Below are 24254 nucleotides of genomic sequence, written 5' to 3'. Positions count from 1 at the left end.
GCAAAGTGAAGTGGCACCAGACTGCATGAGCCTTGTAGCCAAGCCCAGAGTTTTTATCCTTTCCAACTGGGGTGAGGTGGACCAAAGAGGGAGCAGTTTAAAAACATCTCATCTCCTTATTTAGTTGCCCTACTTAAGAGCAAGTCCCTCAAAAACCCTGGAAACAGGTCCAATCTCAGACTCTGCTTACTACAGAGGCATTACAAGAATTTCCCACAGAAGAGAAGGGCAACAGAGAAAACCAGAGAATAAAAGGGTGATGGTTGGGGTGGAGGAAAGTGATATACACAAGGGAGGGTAGTAGGGCTCAAGAAGAAAGGAGCTGGAGGGGAGGAAACAGAAGCAGCAGGAAAGTACAAGGAGAAACAGATCATGGCACTGAGGTTCCTTGTTGCTAAGCTGTCCTCTACATTTTTCTAGGTAGAAAAAAATAAGGTCAATCTATGCTAGTGACAGAAATAGACCCTTTGTGCTGAGACTGAGTACATTACTAACTGCCACCTCAACCCTCCCTTTGCTCAAGATGATAGAACTGTGCCAAGAAATGGAGTTTGCCCCAGCTCTACCAACCAACCCAAAGTATGCCAAAACACCTTGCCCTATCCATGCCTTAAGTGTGAGTGAGGCAGGAGCACCAAACAAAGGTCTGGACTTTGAAGCGGGGCCTGCCCAGGACCTCACAAAAGCTCTGGTTCCTTCGCTGGACCTCAATTTCATCTGCAAAACAAGAGGAGTAAAGGTGAGGCTCTTTTAAGGGCTAAGATAGCATACGAGTTTATAGAAGCTGTCTCCCAAAGAGAGTGATATGTAATGTGGGAATTTTCCTAACCTATCAAGTCATAACTTCATTCTTTCCACTCTGAGCTATAGCCACTTTGAAGCCAAGAAGTCAGATGCAGAATGGCAGCTGTCCCTGACACCATCATCATCCATATGGCCCTGTCCAAAGTCTAGTTCCTGCCCAAAGTCTAGGTCATAAACAGATGCTCGGGCCCCAGGATATGTTTTGTCTGACCCACATAAATTTATTTAAAAACCTCTGAATTGGGGCAGCCCAGGTGGCTTAGCGGTTTAGCACTGCCTTCAGCCCAGGGCCTGATCCTGGAGACCCAGGATCGAGTCCCACGTCAGGCTCCCTACAGGGAGCCTGCTTCTCCCTCTGCCTGTGTCTCTGCCTCTCTCTCTCTCTCTCTCTCATGAATAAATAAAATCTTAAAAAAAAAAAATTAAACCTCTGAATTAACTGCTAACATTTCAAATCAGATCTCATGTTTTTAAAAAGTTAGTTTTCTAGCTTCTCAAAAACATCAGAGTTCTCAGGGCGCCTGGGTGGCTCAGTTAGTGGAGAATCCAACTCTTGGTTTTGGCGCTCATCAGGGAAGTCTATTCTCTTCCTCTGCCCCTCCCCACACATGCACACTCCACCCTCCCCAGTAAATAAATAAATCTTTACAAAAAAATGTACCAGAGTTCTGGAAACCCTAGACCCTCTGCGGTAAAAGTCAAAGGGTCTACTGTAATCCCGCAATTTATTTGATGCCTTCTCATTTTATCTTTAAAAAATTCATATGTGATTTATTTTGAGTAAATTTTTCAATTACTGGTTATAATTTCTAAACTAATTTAACTCCAAAAAATCTGAGTACATTGACACTCTAGGAAAATAGGTTTTATACTGTGATTTTACATATCATGCAATATGCAACCATGTGTCCCACCAGTTTGGGAAACTCCAACATAGTTTTCGACTCACTCAAAAATTACTTAGGTCCTATGGTAAAGCACTGAAAAAAACAGTAATTAACAAAATAGACATGGTTCCTGCCTTTATGGAGCTCATGGTCCAGTGGGATATAATGGGGAAAATCCATATAGAATAGGGAGCACAAAAAACGCTAAGCTAAGGATCTCAAATAGGGACTTGTCTGTAAAAAGAAAAGGTTTAATTAGGCTTTTGCTGCTGAAAAGTTCTTTCCAGCTCAAAATTCTACTAGCATCACAAGACCTTAGCCCAATATCCCTTTTGAGTTCCTAACACTTATTAGCTTCCTCCCTTTATCTAGGAAATCATGATCAGTTGTCAAGGGAATTACCATGGTGCTCCACATACAAGATGATGATGTTACAATAATTACAAAAAGACAAAGGGAACAGGCATGTAGAAGAGTCACTCAGAAAAGTCACCTACTTTCAACACACAGGAGCTGCTGCTCACTGCAGCTGGGTGGAAGACCAGGAACTAACTCCTAAGTAAACCAGTTTTGTATTAGATGTCATGGTGTCTTTCATAAGATGTGGTTTCTTTCATCTTCCACACACACACCCCAAGCTTGTGAGTGTTAGAGACTGCAAAAAATGCTCATTTTATAAGGCCAAGGTTCACTGAACCGTCACTAGTATCACAAGGACACCAAAGTTTCTAATAAAATGGAAGATAACTCATCTAGTAGGACTAAGAGCACTGTAACTGTGCAAAGTCCCTTCAATATTAAAGATATCCACAGGCCCAAAAGGACAAACCAGGTAGCAAAAAGAAATACAGCTAACCAAATGTTTCAAAGAAAAAAGTGCAGGACACCTGGGTGGCTCAGCACTTGAGCGTCTGCCTTCAGCTCAGGGCCTGATCCCAGGATCCAGGATCGAGTCCCACATTGGGCTCCCTGCGAGAAGCCTGCTTCTCCCTCTGCCTATGTCTCTGCCTCTCTCTGGGTCTCTCATGAATAAATAAATCTTAAATAAATAAATAAAATAAAAGAGCTAGTTTGGTGATAAGTAGCAATAGGCACTGGACTTGGATATCACAGAAACAACAGGAAATGATGAGGGCTTTGACAAACTTGAGAACAAATATGCCCTGTCTAAAGAAGCCAGCCAATCAGATGAACAGAAATGAAGAATGTGATTCTTCAAACACAAGCATTTTGCCAAACTGGGCTGGTAATACAGACTTGCTCAAAGATCAGAATCATATCTCTGTCTCTCAAAGATAAAAAAAAAAAAAAGCCAAGCTACAAGTTTCTTAAACATGGACAAGCCAGTGCACAAGGAGTCACGACATAGGGAGTCCCTGGCACAGGGCTCAGGGAGTGAAGCCTTCTACAAAATAGCTACCTGGGTGCTATTTCCACTTCTGTGAATAGGAATACTTCCTCAAAAATCCTCCTCCCTCTTCAGGAGAAATCAGTCACCCTCACAGCCCACATGCCAGAACCTCTGATCTCATATAAGGTATCTCCACTAGAAGGCAGCCCCAATCTTCCCAGGCTGGGGTCCAACTCAAAACAGAAAAACACTGGTCAAGTCAAACAAAAAATATGGATGCAGGCCAGACACACCTCAAGGAGCTGCCAGTTTGCAGTCCCTGATCTAGAGGGTAAGATCCTCTGACTAGCTCTGCACAGTAAGGATTTAGGAGTCCCCTAAGGTTGCATAACTTTTGTCAGAACTGCTTTTCCAAGGAGCTATCCAGGGTCCTAGACTTAGGACTTAGCTTTAGAACCCATGATTCCACAGCCTTCTTTGGCTTAATCCACCATCAAAGGTTCTTTAAAAAAAAAAAAAAAAAAGAGATTTAAAGGTCTTAGGTACTTTAGGAATACAAATGCCCTGAACCCTACCTCTCTGGACTTTTAACTTTATAGTTAGCTGTGGGTCAGACTGGACTCAGTGCCAGCTGTCTGCCACCAAATTACTACAGACCCAAATCACTGCTCTATATACCACATTTCACTTTAATAGCTTGGCTAGCCAGTAAAATGAAGGCTCAGCAGCTTGGTTCTCTTCAAAAGGAGATCCTGAAAACTCTCATCCCTGAACTGTACAACCAGAAGTTCCTTTGCAAAGAAAAGGACAACTACCCCATTATAGTCAGATGTCCTTGGGAGTGAACAGTACAATGCTAAATGTATGTTCTCCCCTGAATCAAGATAGCATTCCCGTGCTTTACTCCATCATTATTCTATCATCTCCAGACTCCTCAGCATTTCCAAAAGGTGCTAACACACCTTTGCCAAACAGAAAAGAAAAAAAGCCTAGCTGCCCTTGAAATAGTAACTCAATCTAAGGAGGGAAGGTTTATTGCTGGAAGAATTTTGTTTCTTATTTACCAAGTCCTCAAACTAGATTTATGATCGGGGAGAACACGACAAAAATGGTTTTTAGAAAAGGCACCTGGCAGCAGGGAGAAGCATGGCATGGAAGAGGCCAAGATAGGATGCAGAGGCTGGTTAGGAAGCTCTGATAGTCCTGCCATGGCCAAAACAAGCTCCATATCTGAAACAGGGTATGGTCCTACAGTCCTTAGCTGACTACCTGCTCACTGGAGACAGTCTTATTCATGAGTATCATCCACAGCATCTAGTACCTTGCCATCACATGGTGGGCACTCAAATGGTCATAGACCCATAAACCACCACTCCTGTAGAAGTTCTCAGTGTATATATCAAAGAAACTAAGGCCCAGAGAACTTAAAAGTGATCTGCCCAAGGTCACAGAATGGGTGAGTGGTAAAGAGCAAAGAATAAAGGCTTTGGAGGTAAGAAGGTCTGTGTTCACATCCAAGGTTGCTGTGAGGCCTTGGGCAGGTCACTCAACTCAACCCTTTTTGGTCTGTTTTCTCATCTGCAAAATAAGAATACCTACTTTCTGTAGAGTTGCCATGAGGATTAAGACATACTACCCCCTTAGATACAATCACCAATTTACAGGAAATTCAGAACACAGAAAACTCTACAGGAAAAACAATGCTTTTACTTCAACAAATAAAGGTAATAACAACAAATAGAAGTGAAATAATAAATTAAGAGACTTAAAATATGTAAAAAACCAATTAAAATGTATGGATCTTATATAAATCTTAAGTTAAATAAACCGTAAAAATAAGATTGTGACATTTATGAGATAATTGGAAATGTGAACATAATCTGGATTTTGATGGTATTAAGGAATTGTTAAATTTTATAAGGTATGAAAATGGCATTGTGGTTCTGTTTGTTTTGTTTTTTAAATAAACTTTGCCAGGGTGCCCGGGTGGCTGAGCCCATTAAGCGTCTGCCTTCGACTCAGGTCATGATCCCAGGGTTCTGAGATCAAGTCCCACTTCAGGCTCCCTGCTCAGCAGGAAGCCTGATTCTCCCTCTCCCTCTGTCTTTCCCCCTGTTCATCTTCTCTCTCAGGTAAATAAAAATAAAATCTTTTTAAAATAAATAAACTTTACCCCCAATGTAGAACTGGAATTCACAACTCTGCAATCAAGAGTTACATGCTCTCCTGACTGAGCCAGCCAGGCATCCCTGTGGTTATTTTAAAGTCATCCTGTAGAGACATTTGGGTGGTTCAGTTAGTTAAGTGTCTGCCTTCAGCTCAAGTCATGATCCCAGGGTCCTGGAATCAAGCCTCACATCGGGCACTCTGCTCACTGGGGCATCTGCTTCTCTCTTTCCCTCTGCAGCTCCTGGTTTGTGCTCTCTCTGCCAAATAATAAAATATTTAAATAAATAAAGTCATCCCTTAGAAATACATTGTGAAATATTTAAGGGCAAAATAGGACAGTTGAAATTTTCTTCAAAGCACAGGATGAGGTAGTATAAATGAAATATGACTGACTATGACTAAGTGATGGGTATACATCATGCTTCATTTACTTACTCTGTCTACTTTGTGTCTGTTTTAAAATTTCCATGTTAAAAATAATTGGTTAGGTTTCAATCCTGGCAACTCCATTTACTAGCAGTAAGACTGTAGGCATATTCTTAACCTCCTGGTGTCTGTTTCCCATTTATATGAGGATTAACAGGATCTACTTCTTAGGGTTGAGGGGAGAATAAATATGATTTTTATATGTATAGTTAAATTTATATATATATTATTTACATAACATGTAATGTTATGTATATTACATATACATAACATGTAAATGATATAAATTTACACATCTTACATGATTTATAAAGATTTATATACACACACACACAAAACTCAGCACATAGTAACCTTCAATAAACATCCACTTTAGTAGAACACAAGGTACCAAGCATGGTATCTCAACACAGTGAGCACCCAATACATGGCAGCAATTATTAATATGAAACATAGACTTAGATTTAGGACCTCATCAGATTTTTTAATCAAATACTCAACTAGTCTCTTCGACAGAAAGCCAAAAAACCCTCTGGTAAATGTCCCCAGTGGCAGCTCTAACATTCCTAGTCTCTCCTGAAAAACACAGGATGACCTGACACAGAATCAGGATCTGACTAATGTTTAACATGGAAGTGCTGCTCTCTGGAAGCAAGCAGGGAGGGCCACCTTATTTCCCCGAACCAGGTAATTTAAGGCACATTTTCTAATATTTGCTGACAGAACAAAGAGGAAAGGCTCTAAGAAATGATCAATGTTCACATCAGCCTTCAAAGTGATTTGGTAAAACTACAGAAAATAAACACCTAGCTAGGGCCCACCCAGCAGGATAAAAGCTGACAAAGAAATAGCAATTTTTCTCTGAGCAAATATACAATAGATGAGCTCTGAGAGACTACTCTTTAGTTTTGGCATTCCCCTCTCACCCCCTTTCCCTTCTCTTAAGAGAAGACAAATCTCAACATACTTCAAAAGTGTGACTATTGCTGGATTAATTTATTCCCTGAAATGATGTAATTATAGGCAAAGAGGTCATTCTCATCCTTCTATCCAGTTTAAATACAAATTGGCTTGGTAACAGTAGACTTTTTCCACCTGCTCCAGAAGGCTATGAGAAGGCATCATCCACCCTTTAAGAATGAGACACATCCTCCTCCCTTAGCTCATTAGCAGGAATAGCGATGCCACTCAATTTAGTCACTCATGTGTTTCTGTTCAAGATGTTCCCGTCAGACAGAATGTCCTCTCTCCATCTCTAACAGCCTAAAATCTCCTGTGACCATACTTTCTGGGGAAAAAAAGGGAGAAGAGAGAGGGGCACAACAACTGAGAAGGGCTATCTGGGTGTTGCTTCTGTATAGTCTGGGAGATATCTTCCAGTCACAGAAATATTGGTTCACAATCTAAAAGTACAACCAGACAGTATTAGAAACTAAAGTGGTCCCAGATGATACATGGTCACTATCTTTATCCTATAAAACCCCGTGAAATGCTCATGCCTCCATAAATGTTCCCGGAGTACCACATCCCCACAAATGAAGCAATCTCTCCCTCCTCTGAAACCCCAATCTATTTACCTCTTTATGATACTGTTACCTGATAGTTCATATTATGGTTCTTAAAACTCACTTCTGTAACTATGCACCAGCCAGCATGATTTAAAATGAAAAATATGGGCAGCCCAGGTGGCGCAGCGATTTAGCACCGCCTGCAGCCCAGGGTGTGATCCTGGAGACCCGGGACTGAGTCCCCCATCAGGCTCCCTGCATAGAGCCTGCTTCTCCCTCTACCTGTGTCTCTGCCTCTCTCTCTCTGTCTCTCATAAATAAATAAAATCTTAAAAATAAAATAAAATGAAAAATATAAACAATGCTAAGTGTTGACATGGAGCAACAGGAATTCTCTCTCATGTACCACTGATGAGAGTGTGATCTGGTATGCCTCTGAAAACTGTCAATAATTACTAAAGCTGAACATACGCCTACCCTGTGACTTGAGACTGGAAACACTGCTCCCCCTGAAAAGTTTTTCCTAGTCTTTTGCCTCATCACTGCCCGGTCTAAATCATTCCATCATTTTTTCTCCTGGAGGAAGAGGCTGACTAGAGGCTGACTTAGGCCACTCTTCCAGATCACTCCAGACCAGAGAGATCTCCTCTTCTATGGAAAACTCTGCCATTTACCTATTAACTGACAAATGGCTTGTGTATTCTCCTATAAACTGCATCATCTGGTTTTATACGGTACTCTTTTTTTTAACTTTTAGTAACGTTATCTAACTTGCTCACAATGTTATTGTGAGGAATTTAAGATATGGCACTCCATGGGCTCCATAAGTTTGGATGACTGATTTCAGCACTGTCCCCAATCTTAAAGAATAGGCACAGGCAGATTTCCTCTTCTCTAGACCTCATAAGTAATGCTAAATTGTTGGAAGGGTACGCTCAACAGTCCCTCCATTTTCCATTCCTAAGGGCTCTGTGCTGCAAAGTGTTCAAAGAAGGCTAGCACAGACACTGGCAGTGAGCTTCAAGAACCACAATTTAATCACAATTAGTAAGTCACAAGCTGAGCAAATGCCAAAAACCATACCTCAAATAATTTACTTGCAAGCAAAACAGAGAACTATTTTATTTCAAAACTGCATATAAAAAAAACTGATATAATAAAACTTAAAATAATTCAATATGAAACTGAATTTTCTTCCTTCCTAAATAAGAAGCTAGACAGTATCAAATCTTTCTGGAAGCCAGCCAGAGAACTGATGTGAGGAGAATAGGGAAAGCACTAAGCAGATGTCTGGACACCCAAACCTGAAGGACAATGTCATCCCCTACCCAAATGTTCTTCACACACTGCATGTGAGATACGTCAGCAATAGAGGATAAAGGGAGGTAAAATAAAAGGGGAGGGGAGGCACACCTGGGTGGTACAGCTGATTAAGGGTCTGACTCGGGGCAGCCCAAGTGGCTCAGCAGTTTAGTGCCGCCTTCAGCCCATGGCCTGATCCTGGGGTCCTGGAATTGAGTCCCACGTTGGGCTCCCTGCGTGGAGCCTGCTTCTCCCTCTGCCTGTGTCTCTCCCTCTCTCTCTCTCTCTCATAAATTAAAAAATAAATAAATAAAAATTAAAATAAAATAAAATAAAATAAAATAAATAAAATAAAATAAAATAAAATAAAATAAAATAAAATAAAAATAAAGGTCTGACTCTTGGTTTTGGCTCAGGTCATGATCTCAAGGTCCTAGGATCAAGCCCCAAGTCCTGGCTCTGTGCTCAGCAGGGAGTCTACTTAAGATTTTCTCTCTCTCTCCCTCACTCCCTCTCTTAAATAAATCTTTAAAGTCTTTAAAATATATATATATTTTTTCTTTTTTTTTTAAGTGGAAGGCAGGAATGCCTGGGTGGCTCGGTAGGTTAAGTAGCCAGCTCTTGATTTTGACTCAGGTCATGATCTCAGGGTCCTGGGATGTAACCCCAAGTTGGCCATTTATTTTCTCTCCCTCCGCCCTTCCATCTGATCATGCTCTCTAAAATAAATAAATCTTGAGGTACCTGGGTTGCTAAGTCAGTTAAGCATCTATCTTCGGCTCAGGTCATGATCCGGGAGACCTGGGATCAAGCCCCACGTCAGGCTCCCCTGGCTCAGTGAGGAACCTACTTCTTCCTTCTCCCTCTGCCCCTTCCACCTGCTTGTGTGTATGCACACGCTTTCGCTGTCTCTTTCTTCTGCTCTCTCTCAAATAAATAAAATATTTTTAAATAAATAAGGGGGATCCTTGGGTGGCTCAGCGGTTTGGCACCTGCCTTCAGCCCAGGGCATGATCCTAGAGTCCCAGGATCGAGTCCCACATCAGGCTCCCTGCATGGAACTTACTTTTCCCTCTGCTTGTGTCTGCCTCTCTCTCTGTCTCTCATAAATAAATAAATTAAAGATATTAAAAAAAAATAAAATAAAAAAAAAGCGGAGGCAAAACTAAAACTAAACACTGGAAACAGGTCTCCTTGTGTAGTGATATATCCATCAATTCTGCTTTTTCTCGTCAGAACCCTCAACCTAAATATCTGGGCCAAGGCAGCAGGAGAAAGAAGCAGCTAGGATCTATCGTACTTTTCAGTCTCCTCAAAACTAAAAGTAATTTGAGGGCAGGAATCATGTCCTGCTTGGTTTTTATGTTCTCCATAGAGAGACCACAGCAGGTAGTCCAAATTCCTGGAAATGAATGACTGAACTTTGGGATGGAAAGCACAATCATGTTACAGTAGCTAGGTAACCTACTTAGCATGGTAACTCTACCAAGACCCTAATTTTAGTAAGAGCTTACTTTCACTGGTGTGAAAAATCAATTTAGAGTGAGTTTTTAAGGTCTGAAGAAAAGATAGGCTTGTGTTCAACTGATCTAGGCATAGCTATCATTATTATACTGACAACACCGTTCCTCAGTGCCAGCTTACAGCTACCTGGAAGAACAAAGTCCCAAAGCCTTAAAATGGTCTGTTTTAAGCCAGGAACAACATCTGACTTCTCAGTGTAGCATGATCATACTTCCAGAAAGAAACCCAGACCTAGAGAAATAATGAGTTATGAAAATTACTTTTTTATATCTACTGCTGAGCTTGCTTTCACTAGCATAAATTATTACAAAGTGGTGAAACCAGACAGACAGATCAACAGACACCATGCAAACTATACCTTTAACTAGGCTTAGTAAAAGCCTTAATAAAACAAACAGGAGACTGCTAAAATACCAGATAAATGCCTCTGGAATGAAGAAAACCTGGCCAATAATATTAAGCTTATAAGCCTGGCCTTCTAAAGAGAATACTTACTTGGAATAAAGCAATGATTCTTATCTTGACAAATAAACAGAACTATTCACTCTCTACAGATGGCATTTCAAGGGCCAGGTAACCTCAGCAGAGGTATCTACTTCATAAAGCTAAACCTCTAAGGAAATGCAAATTTCTGGTCTAGTATTTTTCCAGCACTAGTACTGTTTGGGCATCTTATAGTGTTTTTAACATTTTCTCTTTATTTTATGATTTTAAACAGTTTGCTACATATTTAAATATAATTTTTTACAGTCTTAGACTCCAAGTTGGTCTATGGGACAAAAACTCTCCAAGTTTATAATGGAACTAGCAGGCATTTTGATAAATTCATCTCACAAGCAATTTTTCAGCAATCTGTCCACTCTAGAATGCAATATCCATCTGTTTATATACCAAAAGGTATCTATGAACCCAGAATTTAACCCTCTGACACACTCTCAAAGCTCTAACAAAGCCCTTTCTTCTTCCAAAGATGAATTCACAAGCCACTTGTGTAAAACCAGGAAGTCACCCTATTAAGAGGTAAAAATATCATTCAAGACTATCTAGTCCAACTCTGTTGTTTTAGAAAGGAAGACGGAGATCCCAGAGAATATCAGGTAATGACAATTTACATGTCTTTGGCACATATCAAATGCCTATTTCCCCCAGAGGAACCACACTGGGCGTGTTGGGAGAATGGCAACTTGCACTTCGGTTAGTGGAGCACTCCTGAGCCTGAGCTTCAGAAAAGTCCAAGCATTCAACCACAATCAACCCACCCTTACCCCTACACGGAGAGCAGGGGGCAGTGACCTTTTGGGGATATAAAGTAGAACCTACTAATAATATTCCACCCTCCCCGCCTCCTCTGATGAGGTAGAGCCTGCTTATTCACATGAAGGCCATTATAAAGTGACAGACACTAAAACTAAGGAAAAAGAAAGGGTTGTAGAAACAGAAGAGATAATAAGGATACTTGGGCAGATGCCTATCTCTAGTTACTCATTTAAGCAGGGAGAAGAAAGTGAATAGAGAAGGACCTCCAAACCTTTTTTATTCCTCTCTGGCTCCCACCCTTTTGGTCTTTTACAAAATTTCAGGGAGGTCTGAGATTATGATGAAATGGGACCAGAGAAGAAAAGGAGTTGGCCAAGCCCACAAATTGAGTCAGTAGCAGGAACCAAACTAAAAAATCCTCAGGCTCATGACACGGCTTCCAGTTTATCTCACTGCACCCCTCTCTCATCCTGACAGTCTAAGAGCTGTACCCCACCTCAGGTCTGAAACTTTCCTCACAGAACCTAGTGGGCAGTTGCAGGTCAGCAGGCAAACATTACTAGTCATCTTCTCCCCGCTCCAGTTATACATTTTTCTTTAAAGATTTTATTTATTGGGCAGCCCCAGTGGCGCAGCGGTTTAGCGCCGCCTGCAGCCCGGGATGTGATCCTGGAGACCCGGGAGACCCAGGATCGAGTCCCACGTCGGGCTCCCTGCATGGAGCCTGCTTCTCTCTCTGCCTGTGTCTCTGCCTCTCTTTCGCTCTCTCTGAATGAATAAATAAATAAATAAATAAATAAATAAATAAATAAATAAATCTTTAAAAAAAAAAAGATTTTATTTATTCATGAGCGACAGAGAGAGAGAGAGAGAGAGAGGCGCAGAGACATAGGCAGAGGGAGAAGCAGGCTCCATGCAGGGAGCCCGATGTAGGACTCGATCCTGGGTCTCCAGGATCACACCCTGGGCTGCAGGCAGTGCTAAACCGCTGTGCCACCGGGGCTGCCCCAGTTAAACATTTTATACATGAAGCTAAAATTGAAAAAAACTAGGTTTTTTACAGACATTCATGTGAAAACCCTATCTCTACCCTTTCCCCATCACTGCCTCAGAAAAAAAGGGGGAGGAGAAAAAAGAGGAAAGAAAATGCCTCTCCAAAAGATATACTGTCTAAATCAACATCTAGAATCATAAAACGTTATTGCTAGAAAGGACCCTAGTAGCCATGATTTCCTATCATTATTCAGACGAATAAAGCTGGACCTTTGCCACCTGACAAGAAGACTAGATAGAGTACAGAGTTCCTGACTCCTGTCCCAACAAAAATCCCTCGTGGTCCTTCCCCATTCTGTTCCATCCTGACCTGCCCCATCCCACCCTGTACCTCCACCACTGTTATCTAAGCTACTGAGATCTGCTGCCTTTCTGGACACAAGTTCCTGAAGCTACATTTTACTTATCTTTGTTTTCCCAGTGTCTAGCAGGTAGTAAACACAGGTGACTTAGGGCCACAGTAACACATGGAGAGAGCAGTACCAAAGGAAGTTGTCTGGAAAATGTTAAGTCTTCCTTTAGCTTAATAAAAGTAATCTTCAGGGCTAAGCAGGACCTGAATATCCGGGATCTAATATTTCTTCCTTTTCTAAACTAGTGTTTACATCATCCGGTTTAGCCAGGAATAGTTACCAGATATGTTGTACAATACTGTCCCCCCTCACCCTATGCTTCTACCCCCAATCCTCTCCATGGAGAACTTGGCTCAATAACTAGAAGGTAAACGAAAGCAGATTTAAGAAGACCCTTCAAGAGAAAACCACCTCGGGATCCCTGGGTGGCACAGTGGTTTGGCGCCTGCCTTTGGCCCAGGGGGCGATCCTGGAGACCCGGGATCGAGTCCCACGTCGGGCTCCCGGTGCATGGAGCCTGCTTCTCCCTCTGCCTGTGTCTCTGCCCCTCTCTCTCTCTCTCTCTCTCTCTGTGTGTGTGACTATCATAAATTAAATAAATAAATAAATAATTTAAAAAATTTTTTTAAAAAAGAGACAACCACCTCATCTCTTATGTCCTCACCTCAATAATCAGCATCCCCATCTATACAACTGCACCAGGTAGAAATCTAGAAATCATCCTTGATTTCTTCCTTACTTACCACACAATAATCTTTGTGTCTCACTGCTCAATTCCTTCTACACATACACACTCTTCATTTGAAACACCATCATCCCCTACCTGTATTACCACCACAGCCTCCTAAACTGGTATTTTTGTCCATGGTGCTCTAGGTCTCCAAACCACTCCCCAAACAGGTAGCCAGATACATCCTTCTAAAATGTCCATAGGAAAAAATAATAATAATAAAATAAAATGTCCATAGGAGCAGAGACCCTATCACCTCGAAATGAAGTCCAAATTTCTCAACCTAGGCAACAAGACCCTTTCATGACTTGGCTTCTACTCTACCTACCTTTCCAGTCTCCTCTCATTTCTTGCCACATCCACCCATCTTTTGCTTTATGCTCCCCCCAACAATCTTTTTTTTTTTTTTTTTTAAGATCTTATTTATTGGTCTTTTTGGCTCAGGCCCTTGGCGCCGGCAGGATGGGCAAGTGTCTGGCCTCCGTACTGCTAGGAAGCTCCGCAGTCACCAAGGGGACCAGAAGTGGCATGATAAGCAGTACAAGAAAGCCCATTTGGGCACAGACCTGAACACCAACCCTTTTGGAGGTGCTTCCCATGCAAAAGGAATTGTGCTGGAAAAAGTAGGGGCTGAAAGCCAAACAGCCAAATTCTGCCATCTGGAAGTGTGTCAGGGTCCAGCTGATCAAGAATGGCAAAAAGATCACAGCCTTTGTACCCAATGATGGTTGTTTGAATTTTATTGAGGAAAATGATGAGGTTCTGGTGGATTTGGTTGCAAAGGTCATGCTGTTGGTGACATTCCTGGAGTCCACTTAAGGTTGTCAAAGTAGCCAATGTCTTTCTTTTGGCCTTGTACAAAGGCAAGAAAGAAAAACCAAGATCCTAAGTTTTGGTGGTGAAAACATGACAATAAATTTTTATATACCCAAAAAAAATTTATTTATTTATTTATTTATTTATTTATTTATTTATTTATTTATTTATTCATGAGTCACAGGGGTGGGCAGTGCAGAGACATAGGCAGAGGGAAAAGTAGGCGCCATGTTGGGAGCCCGATGTGGGACTCAATCCATGGACCCAGGGATCACGAGGGATCATGCCCTAAGCCAAAGGCAGATGCTCAACCGCTGAGCCACCCAGGCATCCCTCCCCCCAGCAATCTTGAGAAACAGGAGATGTGTTTAACCCCTCTGGGTATAAATAAATAAATAAATAATTAATTAAATAACCCCTCTGGGTCTGTTCCTCATTTACAGAATGGAAATAATAGTATGTACTTCTTGGGGTGGCCATAACAAAAAATTAATTAGCACATGTTAAATGCTTAGAGTAGCACCTGATACAAGAAATGCCCAAAAGTCTCAACTACTACACCCTCACCATCTTTAGACTTGCTATTTCTTCTGCCTAGTCAGTCTCCTCCTCAACTCTCCAAATCTCTTTTCCTCCTGCCTTATGTCTATTTTTCTTGAGATCTGGGCTTAGCCAACTTCTCTGAAGAAGCCTCCAAGGCTGGGTTAGTTACCATTCCTCTCTGCTCTAGTAGTGCTTATCCCCATTCACAACACTTGTCACGTTACCTGTTTCCTTGCCTGGCTTCCCCACAAGGCTATTATAGACTCAAATCACCAAGCTTAGGGCTGTGCATGGCAGGTGCTTAATAATTTTTCTGTAAATGGAAAACTTTCTAATAATGAATGTCCCATGAAATCGATTCTCAATAAGTAGCCAATTCAAATGTTGGCCAGATGGCTGGCTGGTGGGCAAGACCTTAAAACCCCTCAACTACAAGATCCTGTCCAATAAACAATTCAACACATTCGGACCTCATTATCACACTCAGGAGTTTGGACTTAATACATAGGCAATGTAGGGCGATCAGATCTTTAAGGAAAACCCAACATGCTCAGATCTGTTTGCTGCCCAATTACCCATCTCTGGAACACCTCTCACCTCCACTCCCTGTTGGTTTTCAGGACAAAATTCCAACAACCCTTCATAAACAACACATTCCACCACCTCCCAAATATACAGAAACAAACAGTCAAACCTAAGGGAGTTTTGAAAGGCTAAATGCGGTGGATCCCTGGGTGGCTCAGAAGTTTAGCACCTGCCTTCGGCCAGGGCGTGATCCTGGAGTCCCAGAATGGAGTCCCGCATCAGGCTCCTTGCATGGAGCCTGCTTCTCCCTCTGCCTGTGTCTCTGCCTCTCTCTCTCTCTCTCTGTCTCTCATGAATAAATAATCTTAAAAAAAAAAAAAAAAAAGGTACCGTTTTCTAGGGTGCCTAGGTGGCTCAGTCAGTTAAGCATCTGCCTTCAGCTCAGGTCATCATCTCAAGTCCTGGGATTGAGCTCCATACTGGGGTTTCCCTGCATGGAGCCTGCTTGTGTCTGTCTCTGCCTCTCTGTGTGTGTGTGTCTCTCATGAATGAATAAATAAAATCTTTAAAAAAAAAAAAAGGCTAAATACATTTAACTCCATTTTAACCACCTGCAAGCAATGAGTACCCATAAACACCCTCTAGGAACCCATAGCTAATCCCTCTTGTGTGACTTTATGGAAAGAGGAGGGTAGAGAGAGCACATTTCATAAAGATAATCCATTTAATCATCCTGTGAGTAGTTCTGATCCGAGCTGCTGTCATAGCACTGCTATTCTTGATCACTGCAGCCCATACGCGCAAATCCTGAATAGTCGGAAAGGCAGGTGCAAAGAAGGGTGGAGAGTCCTCTGGGTTCTATTTCAAGGGTAGGAGGTCTCTTTGGAAGATACAAAAGGGGCAAGCACAGATCTCCAATAAAGGCTGCTGTAATAAGGAACGTCAATCCACAGAGTAGAGGCAAAAGGGGGAAAAGAGCTTAACCAGAGGTACAAACAGTCCTCAGTTTCTGCTCTGGGGCAGCATGCCACACCCCAGTGCAGATAAGGAATAATCATTTTGCATTTACATAGCATCCCGAGGTCAAGGGAAGCACTAAAAGTGCCAGCTTTGCCAGTCACTGAAGGACAAAAAAAATGTATAATTCCACTTATATGAGGTACCTAAAGTAGTTAAATTCAGAAACAGAAAATAGAATGGTTGTTGTCAGAGGCTACAGGGAGAGGGGACTAGGGAGTTAAGTGTTTAATGGGTAGAGAGTTTCAGCTGGGGAAGATAAAGTTCTAAACAAGGATAGTGAGTGGTTATGGCTGCACAAGAGTGTGAATGTACTTAATGCCAGAGAACTGTCCATTTAAAAGTGATTAAAATGGCAAATTTTACCTCATGCACATTTTACCCAGAAGAAGGGGGAAAAAAAACAACACCCCAGCTTTAAAATTATATTGTCAAATAAATAAATAAATAAAAATATATTGTCTGCAATCATCAATAGCATGATCCTGAGCAAGTCATATAACCTATCTAAGCCTGTTTCTTCCTCTGTAAAACAGAAATAATACCCAATTCATACATTTGGCTCTGAGAAATAAATGAGATACCCTATAGAAAGTCCTTACTCCAAGAATTGGTACCTGGTAAGTACTTAATAAACGTTAGCTATTAGTGGGGCACCATAATATGACTCAGTTGGTTAAGGGTCTGCCTTCAAATGAGGTCATGATCCCAGGGTCCTAGGATCAAGCCCTGCATCTGGCTCCCTGCTTAGTGGGGAGTCTGCTTCTGCTTCTGCCTCTGCCCCCTCCCCTTTGCTGGTGCTCTCTCTGGCACTCTCAAATAAATACATAAAATCTTAAAAAAAAAAAAAAGCTATTATTTCTACCACTGCAATAGACTTTCACAGCCGTTTCTCACAGTCTCCACACAACCTTGTGAATTTACAGAAAAGCAAAAAGGTTCACAGAGCCACAATGAGTGGCTCAGTTAATGATGCCACATCAAATCCTCTACTCATGAAAGGTGTGCTGTCCTCACTTCTTAATCTGGTGACCTAAGTAACACAAGTGCCCCAACCTTTCTGTATCTCAATTCTCAATTACAGCTGTAAAAAGAAGATGTAAACCAAAGTCTAAGAACTCCCTCACAGAACTGGATTAGAAATCAGATGATTTCAAAAGAGTAATATAAGCCATACGATAACAGTAAATACTAATGAGAACTGGTACACCTGTGCACAAAACCTGCTCTCCTTTTAACGCTAAACCTAAGACATAGAATGGCTGGAACTAACCAACTTTCTCGAGATTTCCATTTACTCAGGATTCCTGGTCTCTGGTCTCTTAAGGCCTGAATAAGTAATTTAGTACTCCTTCAAAGCGGCAAGGGATGGTAGAAATAAAACTATTACTGGACTGCACAGCAGAAGACTGGGAATTCTAGTTCTGATTCTGTCACCAAAGCAGTCTGTGAATGCGGACAACTTTCTTCCAGTGTTAACTGTGTAAGGGGACGAGGCAGATAAAGTTAGACCAGATGATAAGACCCCTTCCAGGTCCCACATACCGCAATACCTAAATTCAGAATTTTGGAAAGAGAGCAGCACAACAGACCTCCAGACTCCAAAGAACTAATGCAAACATCGGGAGACTCCTTCAAGGTGTGGCCTAGGAACTCTGATTTTTAGACACTCCCTACAACAGGGATCAAACACACTGGAAAACTAGAAACTTGCCAAAATTAGTATTAGCTCGTTCACTTTTAGCCCTCTCGGTCTTATTTGAAAATAGGAAAAATAAAACCCTATTTGAAGGTAGGGAGTTGAAGCAGTTGACTTGAGTCACTTCCTGCTTCTCCTCCCCCAACAACTAGGAGCTGTAAATCTAAACCCTATGGAGGGCAGCCCCAGTGGCTCAGCGGTTTAGCGCCTGCCTTCAGCCCAGGGCGTGATCCTGGGAACCCGGGATCGAGTCCCACGTTGGGCTTCCTGCATGGAGCCCGCTTCTCCCTCTGCCTATGTCTCTGATTCTCTCTGTGTCTCTCATAAATAGAATCTTTAAAAAAAATAAAATAAACCCTATAGAGAACACACAAAGTTAGGGGGGAAAGGGATACGCCATGAATAAAATAAAGGAAGAACCTCAGTTAAAATGACTTAAGCCTTCCTTGAGCCAAAAGCCCAGAGATCAGTAATTCATACGAATTTCCCTTCCCTGGGACCTCTCGTATCCTTTCATCCGTAGTATAGTAGACACTAGCTTGGGAGTCAGAGAAAAAGAAGTGACCCAAGGTGAACTCAAAATCCTCTGCACTAAGACCCTACACAAGTTCACACTAAGAAATAAATAACAGGTACTAATACCACGGCTTTATACTCCTGTGGCTATTGTGAACTATTTTTCCTCTTTGCACCTTGATTTCTGCTTTTGTAAAGGGGGATGACCCCAGAAGGCCGTCGAAGTTCCTGACCAAGTCCATTAAATGTTACCTGTTGGTATTAGACACTTCTCTCCCATATTAGTTCCCGAAATCCACAAACATCCTGCGAGGCGACTTTCTTTCCCCCATCTTACGGAGGGGCAGACTGAAGCTCGGCCGCACTGGGAACTGCGTGAAGTGCGGAACACCGCACCAGCTCGAGGGCCCGTGGCTGCTCCTCTCCGAGCCCCAAGGTGTGCAACGAGCCCAGCAACGTTGGCGGTGGGGGCCGAGGCGGCGCTCAGGCCCGTGGGGAGCGAGGCCAGGCCAGTTCTGTTTGCCTTGGGGAGCCGGCAAGACCCAGCCCCGGAGGGAGAGCCGGAAGGAGCCCCGGCCGGGGCCAGAGCCCGGGCCCGGCCCGCCCAGGCCTCCCCGCGCGGCCTCCGCTCCGCTCCCTCCTCCCCTCGCCGGGCGGGGCGGGGCGCGAGCACAAAGACTCCAACTTCCGAGCGGGCGCGGGCCCACCCCGCCAACTCCTGGCCCAGGCCCGGCCCGCGGGGAGGAAGCGGCCGGGGGCAGGCGCGGATGGGCCGGGCCAGCGACACGGGGTTTGGGGGGAGGTGCGGGGGGAGGAGGCCGGGAGTTACTCTGGTTCCCGGGACGCCCAGAATGGCCGAAAAAAGAGTTTCTAAAAATAGGCAGCAACCCGCGCCAAGAGGTGGATAGCCGAAAAGGAACAAGGAACACTCCCCCGCACCCCTAAGGAGACGCCCGTGGCCCCCACTCACCCGCGCCGAGAGGTCTGGAGGAAGCCGCGCGGCGCGGAAGGAGGCGGTGCCGCCGCACTCGGGGGCGGAAGGGAGGGAGAGGAGGAGGAGGAGGAGGAAGGCGGCCCCGGCCGCGGCGTGAGGAGCTGAGCACACACGCGCGGGAGTCGCCCCCGCCGCCGCCGCCGCCGCCGCCCCCTCAGCTGCTCGGCTGCGCCCGCCCCGCGCCCGCGCCCGCGCCGCTCGCGCGCCCCGCCGCACTGACAGCGGCGCGAGCCCCGCAGCCGCGAGTCCTTCCCTCGGCCGCCACCACTGAAGCGCGCGGGGGCGGGGGCCCCAAACGGCTCTCCTCAGCTCGGCCCCGCCCGCCGTTCCGGCCCTGGCCCCGGGCCCTCCCTCTACCGCACCGCTTTTGTCTCTAGAGAAGGACACGGTGACACAAGCGCTGGGAGTCCGCAGCCCCACCCCGACTTAGCCCGGCTTCCCGAGCGCTTGGGCTCCCCCTACCCCCTCAGCCTCGCTTTGGAAAAGTCCAGAGCTTCGGCGGGGAGAAGGGGAAGGCGGGACCGGGGCGGGGCCTGGCGGGGAGGAGGGGCTGGCGGGGGCGCCTGGAAGGCGGGGCTAAGGGCGGGAAAAGAGAGAGGCTCTCCTCCACCAATAAGCGAGCCGAAGGCGGGGCGGGCCTGAGAGGGTGGCGACGCGCGAGAGCAGAGACGCGGAAGGCAGGCGTGGAAGACCGTGCAGGCCGCGCGGAGCCTGCCGCCGGAGCTGCGCCTGACGGGAGGGGCTGTGGGCGGGGCCTGAGGGAGGCCGTGCCCATAGGAGGAGCCCGAGGCTGGAGGGAGGCCGAGGCGAGGCTGAGGGAAGCGGAGCCCTTACGGGAGGAGGCCGAAGACGGGGCCGAAGTGAGAACCAGAAAGGAGGAAAAGACTGTAGCGGGGCAGAAGGAGGCGGGCCCGGAAGCCGAACGGGGAGGGAGGAGGGGGCCCAAAGGTGGCCACGGGGTGGGGGCGGGGGGTAGAAAGGAGCCGAAGGAGGCGGGACCCAAAGGCGGGATCCAGTCGGGCGGCTGGAGCTGGCGGGGGGCGGGGCCTGGAGGTGGGCCCCAAACACGGTGGCGGGGGGCGGCCCCCGAGGAGTGCGTGAGGGACGCGGTGGGAAGGAACTCCGGGTCCTTTCATTTTCAGGGAAGCAGGTACGTGGCCTGGGCGAGCCTAGCTCGTTGCAGCCTAGGCTAGGACTGGGCGGAGAGGCGGCGGTTGGCTTGGGTTTGGGGAGGAGGTGCCCCTCCCACCTACAAAGGAGGTTAAATTCAAGTACCTTTACCCTGCTGGGATGCGGGAAATGTTTTATAACCCGATCTGGGTGGTGGTCCTCTCTACTGAGTATTTCTCCTGTCGGAAACTCACCCAAAGCCATTTCCAGCGTCCACGGAACAGCCGGAGGGGTCTTCAAGAGCCCACGGAGACCATTGCCCTTCAGTCCTCAGCTATAGACTTCCTTGAAGGCTGAGAACTGTCCAATTTTCCATGAGGCCGACCTGGGATTTCATGATTGTATTTTTCACATCGCCATCCCCAGAATCTGCCTCAGACAGGACTCCTAAACAGGGCAGAGTTTGACTGGAATCCTGGCGCTGCAAGACCAACAATTACAGCTCCGCTTGTGTTGTTTGATGACCTCCGTGTCTCCCTTCAAAGGAAGAGAGATCATTTTTCTGTTTCTCTCTTTTTTTTTTTTTAGATTTTATTTATTTGGAGAGAGGGAGAGACAGAGATAGCAAGAGAGCGTGAGCAAGGAGGATAGAGAGAAGCAGGTTCCCTGTCCAGCAGAGAGCTGGATGGGGGGCTGGATTCCAGGACCCGAGGATCATGACCTGAGCCAAGGCAGACACTTAATCGACTGAGCCACCCAGGCGCCCCAAAGGAAGAGAAATCGAATTAGAGAAATAGTGGGACGCCTGGGTACCTCAGCGGTTGAGCATCTGCCTTGGGCTCAGGGCATCATCGCAGTCCCAGGGTTTGAGTCCTGCAGCGGGCTCCCTGCATTGAGCCGGCTTCTCCCTCTGCTTCTGTCTCTGCCTCTCTTTGTGTATCTCATGAATAAATAAAAAAATTTTTTTAAGATTTATTTATTCATGATAGACATAGAGAGAGGCAGAGACACAGGCAGAGGGGGAAGCAGGCTCCATGCTGGGAGCCCGGAGCGGGACTCGATCCCGGGACTCCCCCTGGGCCAAAGGCAGGCGCCAAACCGCTGAGCCACCCAGGGATCCCCAAATAAAATCTTAAAAGAAAAAAAAAATTAGAGAAATAGTGACACTGAGACCAAGGCCAGGAACGTTCTTCCCCTACCTCTTCTAACTCTAGTTCCCTCTTATGCCTCAAGTCTCTACTTAACTATCACCTCCTCAGAGAGGCCTTTCCTGAACACCTCACCTAAAGATGCTTTCTAGGTTGGCCTCTTGTTCATTTCCTTCATGGTATTTCTTAGTCTTATCACTTATTGGTCTGGGATTTTGTCTGTTTCCCCAGTAGAAGGTAAGTTCCATAAGACTAAGAATCTTTGGTTTAGTACATCACTGTTACTAGACCCTGCACAATGTCTGGCATACTCCTATCTGGTCCTAAGATCCAGCCCTGCATCAGGCTCCCTGCTCTGCCAGGGGCCTACTTTTTCCCTCTGCCCCTCCCCCAGCTCATATTCTCTCTCATTGGCTCTCCCTCTCTCTCAAATAAATGCAAATCTTTAAAAAAGAAAAATAGCAACATGCTGGGGCACCAGGGTGATTCAGTTGGTTGAGCTTCAGTTCATTTTTTAAATTTTTTTAAAGTATTTATTCGTGAGAGACAGAGAGAGTCAGAGACACAGGCAGAGGAAGAAGCAGGCTCCATGCAGGGAGCCTAACATGGGACTCGATTCTGGGTCCCCAGGATCAGGCCCTGGGCTGAAGGTGATGCTAAACCGCTGAGCCAACAGGGCTGCCCTGAGCTTCAGTTCAAACCAACCTCAGTTGGTTTCAGCTTAGGTCATGATGTCAGGATCATGAGATCCCGCCCCATATCGGGCTCCACACTCAGGGGAGAGTCTACTTGAGATGCTCTCTCTCTCTGCCCCTCCCCCTGCTTGCTCACTTACTCTCCCCAAAATAAATAAATCTTTTAAAAAATAAAATAAGAGCACCTAGGTGGCTCAGTTAAGTGTCTGCCTCCGGCTCAAGTCATGATCCTGGAATCCTGGGATCGAGCCCCACATGGGGCTCCCTGCTCAGCAGGGAGTCTGCTGCTCCCTCCCCTCTGCTCATTCGTGTTCTCGCTCTCTCAAATAAATAAATAAAATTTTAAAATAATAATAAAAATTTAAAATAAAACAGCAACACCCTACTTCTCTGTATCCTTTCCAGCTGGATTTTTCTCCATAGTACTTATTACCACCTAAAATATGTTTGTTTTCTCTCTCCTGTCCCCACTTTTTTTTTAAAGATTATTTATTTATTCATGAGAGACCAACAGAGAGAAAGAGAGGCAGAGACACAGGCAGAGGGAGAAGCAGGCTCCATGTAGGGAGCTCGACGTGGGACTCCATCCCAGGTCCCCAGGATCAGGCCCCAGGCCAAAGGCAGCACCAAACTGCTGAGTCACCTGGGCTGCCCTGTCCACACTTTCTACTACATCTTTGTGATCTTCACAAAGACAGAATTTTGTCTGTTCATTCCTCAGTCCCTAGAACAAATATTTGTTGAATGAATGACTATGAATTAAACAGAGAAGTGTTAGGAAAACTGTGTTGTCCAGGAGAGTCCCTGAAGATTAGAGCATGAAGGGAGATGATCTTTGGGGTCATGAGATTGAGCCCTGCATCAGCTTCACACTTAGGGTGAAGCCTGCTCACGTGGTTTTAGAAACCAAGAAGTCCCATCATCTGCCTCCTGCAAGCAAGAGAACCAACAAAGCCAGTGGTATAATTCAGTCCAAGTCCAAATGCCCAAGAACCAAGAGCAATGATGTCCAATGTCCTGGGCAAGAGAAGATGGATGTCTCATTTCAAGCAAAGAGCATATTTGCCTTTTTCTTCTGTTCAGCAAATTAGCTGCACCCACCTGCACTAGTGAGGGTGATGTTAGTGTACCAATTCAAATGCTAATCTCTTCCAGAAACACCACCACAGACACACCCAGAAATGTTTTACCACGTATTTGGGCATGCCTTAGCCTAGTCAAGTTGACACATAAAATTGCCCCTCACGGCCATCACAAGGGAAAGCCAGCCAAAGAAATAAAGAGAATAAAAGCCACCACATGGAAGAGGGCAGGACTAAGAAAACACTGTAGAAAAAATGAGCCAGGGACCTGATAAAATCATACATGAAGCTTGACCCACCTCTGGACTTTTCCATGAACCAATGTCTTTATGGTTTGAGTAGTTTTAGTTGGCGTTTTCATAATTTGCAATGAAAACAGCTTTCCTAACAGGTGAGTAGGGTCCAATAGGTGGAGGTATAATGCCTCATATTTTTATGGGGCATTTGTTTACAGAATGCTAGAGGGTACTCCAGATAGGGGGAATAGCAAGTATAAAGGCAGGAATGTAAGAGCTAGAGGTTTCTATAAAGGCAGGAATGTAAGAGGTAGCACAAGGTATGAGCTGAATTGGGAAAGATGAGATATAAAAGGTAGGCTGGGGCGACGCCTGGGTGGATGGATCAGTGGTTGAGCATCTGCCTTCGGCTCAGGGCGTGATCCCAGAGTCCCAAGATGGAGTCCTGGGACCGAGTCCCACATCGAGCTCCCTACAGGCAGTCTGATTCTCCCTCTGCCTGTGTCTCA

General features: G+C 45.0%; 1 protein-coding gene and 1 pseudogene across 9 annotated transcripts in view; one reads left to right on the top strand and one right to left on the bottom strand.

The window, feature by feature from the left end:
• The window catches only part of RALY (RALY heterogeneous nuclear ribonucleoprotein), a 154535-nt gene that overhangs the window by 65738 nt on the left and 64543 nt on the right, over positions 1–24254 (bottom strand). Inside the window, exon 1 of one of the 9 annotated variants that reach the window (XM_025469768.3) lies at positions 19451–19659. The exons of 1 other annotated variant lie outside the window; for it this stretch is intronic. The gene's annotated coding sequence lies outside the window, so the exon portion shown is untranslated. Of the gene's footprint in view, positions 1–18732; positions 19192–19450; positions 19660–24254 lie in introns of those variants that run through there. 7 more of the 9 variants (XM_025469766.3, XM_035705972.2, XM_025469770.3 and 4 more) reach the window with 7 other exon arrangements.
• LOC118352301 (40S ribosomal protein S23-like) lies at positions 524–14253 on the top strand (annotated as a pseudogene).

This window comes from Canis lupus, chromosome 24 (assembly GCF_003254725.2).
Source record: "Canis lupus dingo isolate Sandy chromosome 24, ASM325472v2, whole genome shotgun sequence".
Classification (NCBI taxonomy): Eukaryota; Metazoa; Chordata; class Mammalia; order Carnivora; family Canidae; genus Canis; species Canis lupus.
The sequence above is the reverse complement of the archived record's forward strand: the minus strand, read 5'-3'. Positions and strand labels throughout refer to the sequence as shown.